Source organism: Schistocerca nitens, chromosome 4, assembly GCF_023898315.1.
Source record: "Schistocerca nitens isolate TAMUIC-IGC-003100 chromosome 4, iqSchNite1.1, whole genome shotgun sequence".
NCBI classification, from domain to species: Eukaryota; Metazoa; Arthropoda; class Insecta; order Orthoptera; family Acrididae; genus Schistocerca; species Schistocerca nitens.
This window is the reverse complement of record NC_064617.1, coordinates 328,170,896-328,177,362: the sequence shown is the minus strand read 5'-3', so window position 1 is coordinate 328,177,362 and position 6,467 is coordinate 328,170,896. Positions and strand designations below refer to the sequence as shown.

Below are 6,467 nucleotides of genomic sequence, written 5' to 3'. Positions count from 1 at the left end.
TCTGGTGCTGAAATTTTGTCAAGGCAAAATAATTGCTGTACTGGGACATATAGAGAAATTCAGAAACACAAAAACTACTTTAACATGAGAGAAGGATTAAAATTGGACATATAGTGGGCACTGAAGCTAAATAAAGCAACATCAACCCTTCTCCTGTACAAGTTCAATGAGAAACGCCTGCACTACTTCATCTAATTACAATGGTCGGTTGCTGTCATGTCTGTATCTCTGAGTGGTTAAAAAAAAAAAGAGATTCACGTTTTAAAGCTTTTTGCGCTGGACAATCAACTACTATTACCTCGGTGGATGCCTCCTGCAGTAGGAGACGAAACTTCGGGCGCAAGAACATACCTCACACCACAACCTGATGGCCAGAAAGCTCATGCAATCAGGGATGTAAACCACGGTCATCCAGACCTGCACCTGCATTATATGATGAATGTTATTTAGGAACTTCATTCGTCTAATACTGTAGCCATCTTCTGCGAACTTCAGTGTAAATAATTTTTGTAGTTATTTTTTTATTAGCACTCCGTCTTCAGACCACAAGTGGCCCATCTGGACCATCCGACCGCCGTGTCATCCTCACTAAGGATGCGGATAGGAGGGGCGTATGGTCAGCACACCGCTCTCCCGGTCGTTACGATGGTTTTCAGTGACAGGAGTCGCTACTATTCGGTCGAGTAGTTCCTCAATTGGCATCACGAGGCTGAGTGCACCCCGAAAAACGTCAACAGCGCACGGCGGCCCAGATGGTCACCCATCGAAGTGCTGGCCACACCCGACAGCGCTTAACTTGGGTGATCTGACGGGAACCGGTGTATCCACTGCGGCAAGGCCGTTGCCATTTTCTTATTAGAATGTTATTTAATTCCTTAGTGCCCGGCCGCGGTGGTCTAGCGGTTCTAGGCGCTCAGTCCGGAGCCGCGCGACTGCTACGGTCGCAGGTTCGAATCCTGCCTCGGGCATGGATGTGTGTGATGTCCTTAGGTTAGTTAGGTTTAAGTAGTTCTAAGTTCTAGGGGACTGATGACCATAGATGTTAAATTCAGAAGTTTATCGTTGTTAAACACTCAGCCCCACAAACTTTGTATATTTTAAAGTGTGCAGCTGTGGATACGCCCAAAGAGCATAGACTCAAAAGTGTCTAACCGAAACGCGCGGTGTAGCCGCGCGGTCTTGGGCGTCTTGTCACGGTTAGCGCGGCTCCCCCCGTCGGAGGTTCGAGTCCTCACTCGGGCATGGGTGCGTGTGTTGTCCTTAGTGTACGTTATTTTACGTTAGATTAACTAGTGTGTAGACGTAGGGACAGGTGACCTCAGAAGTTTGGTCCCACAAGACCTTACCACAAATTTCCAAACTTCTGCCACACCGAAACGCTCAGGCATTGCAGAAGAGTTATTTAGTAAGTAACACTGTTCTCCGTGCCATCAAGGACGGACCTGTTACACGCCACTGACTCCTACTATCATCAAGGAATGTAGAATTATGGATGATCTCTTTGGAAGATCGAAACAGGCCTTCAAAAAATAAAAATTAACAGCTCAAATGCGACTACAACACTACCACTGTGTTTACAAAACACAGGGTCGCTGTTTTCCTCGAACAATATTTCATAAATTTTTACTTGCAGAAGAGGACTGTTTCTAGAATACTGAATGTTGTGTCTGTTCATTGTCCGAACTCTTTACATTTGCTTCCGCACTGGTCACGTATCTTCCAGTACTACTTCTTAGGAAGCCGCATTCTGACAGAAATGTAAGTTTATTTATTTAACAAAGAATTTCGCGAAACAGCTGCGCAAATTATGTTATTTTCGTTACGTTTCAGAAATTCAATACACCATCTTCAGACCCCATAAGCGCCTCTCAAAAACTATCGATATTGGCATACTGGGGCCATCTGTTTCTAGATGTAGTGGGTTGGTACCTCAAGAGTTTCCTTCGAAGGCTTGACAGCAACTGAATTGCCGAAACTGGTAGCGAAAATAAAATAAAACAACATCTCCATCTGCACGGCTGTTTGGCGAATTTCTTTGTTAAATATTTTAGCAGCCGCTATCCCACGTCCAAAATGGATTAACAGAGACGGAAATGCAAGTTTTTCGTTGACACCTGGCCTATTGTGCACACTCTGATGTTGCCTTAGACTATCTTCTGGCGGTTTCTATGCCACATAAATTCTCACTTTTATCCTGTTGCGGCAACATCGCTTAGTGTAGACTTCCCAACCAATGGCGATGTGGGAAAGCTATCTGTCTACGAAATATTTCTGCTAGGGCTGCAGCATTGGTGAAACAGCAATACTGAACCTCCAGGGCGTCTTCGTCCAGTCTCTTGGCGTCTCCATGGGGTCCTGTGTCCAGGGTCTGCGAGCCAGCGCACCACACGTGAACGACCACCAAAGCAACTGGCTGTCCAGCACATGCACCTGCTGCCTGCCGAGGGCATGTTGGCAAGACCATACCAGCGGCTTCACTGAGGCAACACTCCTGTCCGGGGCCAAGTTCGTTCCCATGTGATGTGCTCAGCTACCAGCTGCTGCCTGGGGCCAAGTTATTTCCTATGTGATGGGTTCAGCTACCAGCTGCTGCCTGGGGCCACGTTCGTTCGTATGTGATGTGCTCAGCTACCGTCCGCAGCTCGTGGTCGTGCGGTAGCGTTCTCGCTTCCCACGCCCGGGTTCCCGGGTTCGATTCTCGACGGGGTCAGGGATTTTCTTTGCCTCGTGATGACTGGGTGTTGTGTGATGTCCTTCGGTTAGTTAGGTTTAAGTAGTTCTAAGTTCTAGGGGACTGATGACCATAGATGTTAAGTCCCATAGTGCTCAGAGCCATTTGAAGCATTTTTTTGCTCAGCTACCAGCTGCTGTCTGGGGCCAAGTTCGTTCCAATGTGACGTGCTCAGCTACCAGCTGCTGCCTGGGGCCAAGTTCGTTCCAATGTGATGTGCTCAGCTACCAGCTGCTGCCTGGGGGTCTTCGCACGCCACGGGGCCGCCGCCAGCAACCTCTCTACGACTGTGTTACTGAATAAAGAATGTTATTGCTAACTCAGCTCTTTTGACTCCACAACAGATTGGAAGCTGGTAGTAGGCAACCCACTGACCTGCACCCGCCATCCTGTAACGACCACCGTGGCATCAGTAGTGTTCCTACTCCCAACCTCATTATAATATACATTAAATGTATTCGCAGTTGCGAATAAGAGCCATCATCAGGTGTATAACGGAATGACGACAAGGAAATTTGTGCCAGACCGAGTCTCAGACCCGGATTTCCCGCTTATCACGAGCGGTAGCACGACTCACGGCCAGACCCAAAGTTTCATATGTCATCAACCATGTGTCTGCAACCAGTACTCACACACACATTATGTACACTGAACACCCCAAGAAACTGGTACAATTGCCTAATATGGTGTAGGGCCCCCGCGAGCAAGCAGAAGTGCACCAACACGACGTGGCATGGACTCGACTAATGCCTGTAGTAGTGCTAGAGGAAAATGACACCATGAATCCTGTAGGTCTGTCCATAAATCAGTAAGAGTGCGTTGCAAGACATCCCAGATATGCTCAATAACGTTCATGTCTGACGAGTTTGGTGGCCAGCGGAAGTGTTTAGACTCAAAAGAGTATTCCTGGAGCCACTCTGTAGCAGTTCTGGTCGGGTGGGGCGTCGCATTGGCCTGCGGGAATGCCGAAGTCCGTCGGAATGCACAATAGATATGAATCTTTTGTTATGTCCATCCTTTTAGCAGGACGTCTCTGGGACGACGGCCGTTTACTATCGTGACAAAAAGTAAAAACACCTACAGCCGTCCTTATGATTTAATTTTATTTTATCGCTACCAGTTTCGACGCTTCATTGCGTCATCTCCAGGCTGTTTTGATGCGGTACAGGTTGATGCAATCCCCATGCATAACCCATCAGTTGCCACCATTACTGGATTCGCGGATAATATGTCAGCACTCCAGCCATCAACTGTCAACTGTCAACAGTTGTTGGGAGAGGCTTACAGGATAATGCGTTCATCTGACAAGCAAGGGAAATTCCAATAAAACTTTAGTTATAAAACGAATGTGTAAGCTTGCCTGTATTCCAGAGTTTGTGACTTCCTGGATGCATGCGCCTGAAAACTGGTGTATTTTTGTACGATTTACATGAATGCAGTTTCTTGTGAAATGGAAAAATTAATAAAGAGATAGTGATCTGTGAAACGCATCAGGAACGCGCCTTTCAGCTGGAGAAGACAGTACTCTGCAGTAGCATTAGAACTTCAGTTTGTTGAAATAAGAAGAGAACTAGCCAATTCCACGAACTTTAGAAAATTGGGAAATCATTACATGGAATAACGTATTTATGTAAATGTCTAATATTTGTCAGACACCAAATAAATAGAAAAATGAGAACGTAATCTGCGGGAAAAAGTCTAAGATCATGGAGACTAGTAATGCAAATGGTGCATTATGCTTGCTATACTTCAAGAACGCATCCGTCAGAATCTTAAGTAGATCCACTAAATCCCATACATATACTCGATAGCAAGCTCTCGCAAACACAAATAAGCACAGCGTTTCCAATGACGTAATTATAAGCTCCCAAACAGACTTTTATGCACAAAGACAGTGCGTACACTACCAAGTAAACTTTTGGAAATTGTACTAGTGGTAAGGACTTTTTATAGCGTATGCTCTACAAATACTTTATTTTTCTATTGCCTATTTTTCGCTTTCGGGTTGCGCCCCTGTTCTCTTATATTACATGGATGGACTAATATTCGAAACGTACGTCGTACGAAAATAAACGTTTTGTAGGAAGCTGGTAATAGAGACGGGTGTGGCAGTGTAGCTATTACACTGTTCCACCTAATTCTCACAGATCAGTTTCGATGAATAACAGAAATTCAGGATCGGTTGATGAAGCCGTAATTCTGCGAAATGAATTAAGACACGAAATTAATCTAAGAATACGTTTTAGCTGTCCTACTGTGATACGAGACTATAGCCAAGCCTGATATTAATGTCTTGATTTTTCTATGTCTATTGTATCGTGAATGAAAATAGTTACCCGTGCTTGTTTCAGATGTGAAGACTAGCAACGTACGTGAAAATAGCCAAAACCGGTATTTCAGTCTTTTACAGATATTTAGTGGTGGTAAACATGACTAAACTATCATCGGCGTGGAATTCAAAAATGGATCAAATGGCTCTGAGCACTATGGGACTCAACTTCTGAGGTCATCAGTCCCCTAGAACTAAGAACTACTTAAACCGAACTAACCCAAGGACAACACACACATCCACGACCGACGCAGGATTCGAACCTGCGACCGTAGCAGTCAAGCGGTTGCAGACTGTAGCGCCAAGATCCGCACGGCCACTCCGGCCGGCTAACACCTTCATATCTGCCCCATATTTCTCTTTCTGTAACGTCGGATCGCAGAAACAACACTTTTATTGCGAAATTTTATTGAATCGATATTAAGTAGTTTCGTACTTCCTTTCAATTTGAGTATTAAACTGGTCGTAAGAAAATACTTTATCGTGAATAGCTGTTTGCAGTTAATGGCACAAGTATTTTTTTTTTTTTCATGAGCGCGTAATAAATACCAGACGTTAGAAGTGTAATGCCACATGGTATTTATTCAAAATGAAAGTAGCGTACAGTACTTCGGGCTTCTACGTAATACGCATTTGGGAGTTAATTACTACAGTGGGTAGGTAATTTTGTTACATAAATAACTTGTACTGATTTGCTGTGACTGGAATAAACTACTTCTGTCAATATCGTTTAGGTATGCGATTGGGTGATGTCTCTTTCTCGCTCGTAAGTTGAATGTTGCGTTAGAAGCTGCATTTAGCGTAATTCCACACAACGTAAAAAGTCCTCCACATGCTCGGTGCATGTGACTAGCCGTGCGCAGAGCATTAATGTAGTGAAGGGCAAACGCAGATAGCGAAATGACTTAAGAGAAGTTGCGGAGCTAATAAACCAGCAAGCCAACACACGACCTTATCGCCTACGCAGTCGGCGGCTCGCAAGAGTCATTCTGGCACGTAAAGGCAACCAGGCAGGCACATTAACGCCCCTAAAAGGGCGTACTGGCTCACCGAGAGCTCCGCGGTAGGACGTTACGTCCTACAGATGGGTGCACTACCAGTTGCTTCACGTTGTGCTGAACGTCGAGTCGAGAGAATAAACTTTCTACGCCGTGACAGATAACGGCCGTATCCTGTGTCGTGATCGCTTCCGAGATAAATGTCGCGGCTCCTTCCTATCGCGTCAAAGTGCCGTACGTGAGGCAATACTGACCTTACGACTTATCTTAGAAGAAAGATTAAGGAAAGCCAAACCTACGTTTCTAGCATTTGTAGACTTAGAGAAAGCTTTTGACAATGTTGACTGGAATACTCTCTTTCAAATTCTAAAGGTGGCAGGGGTAAAATACAGGGAGCGAAAGGCTATTT

At 45.2% G+C, this 6,467-nt stretch overlaps 1 pseudogene; it reads right to left on the bottom strand.

Annotated features, from left to right (window-relative positions):
* Positions 1 to 728: 728 nt before the first annotated feature.
* LOC126254832 (5S ribosomal RNA) lies at positions 729 to 846 on the bottom strand (annotated as a pseudogene).
* Positions 847 to 6,467: the final 5,621 nt, after the last annotated feature.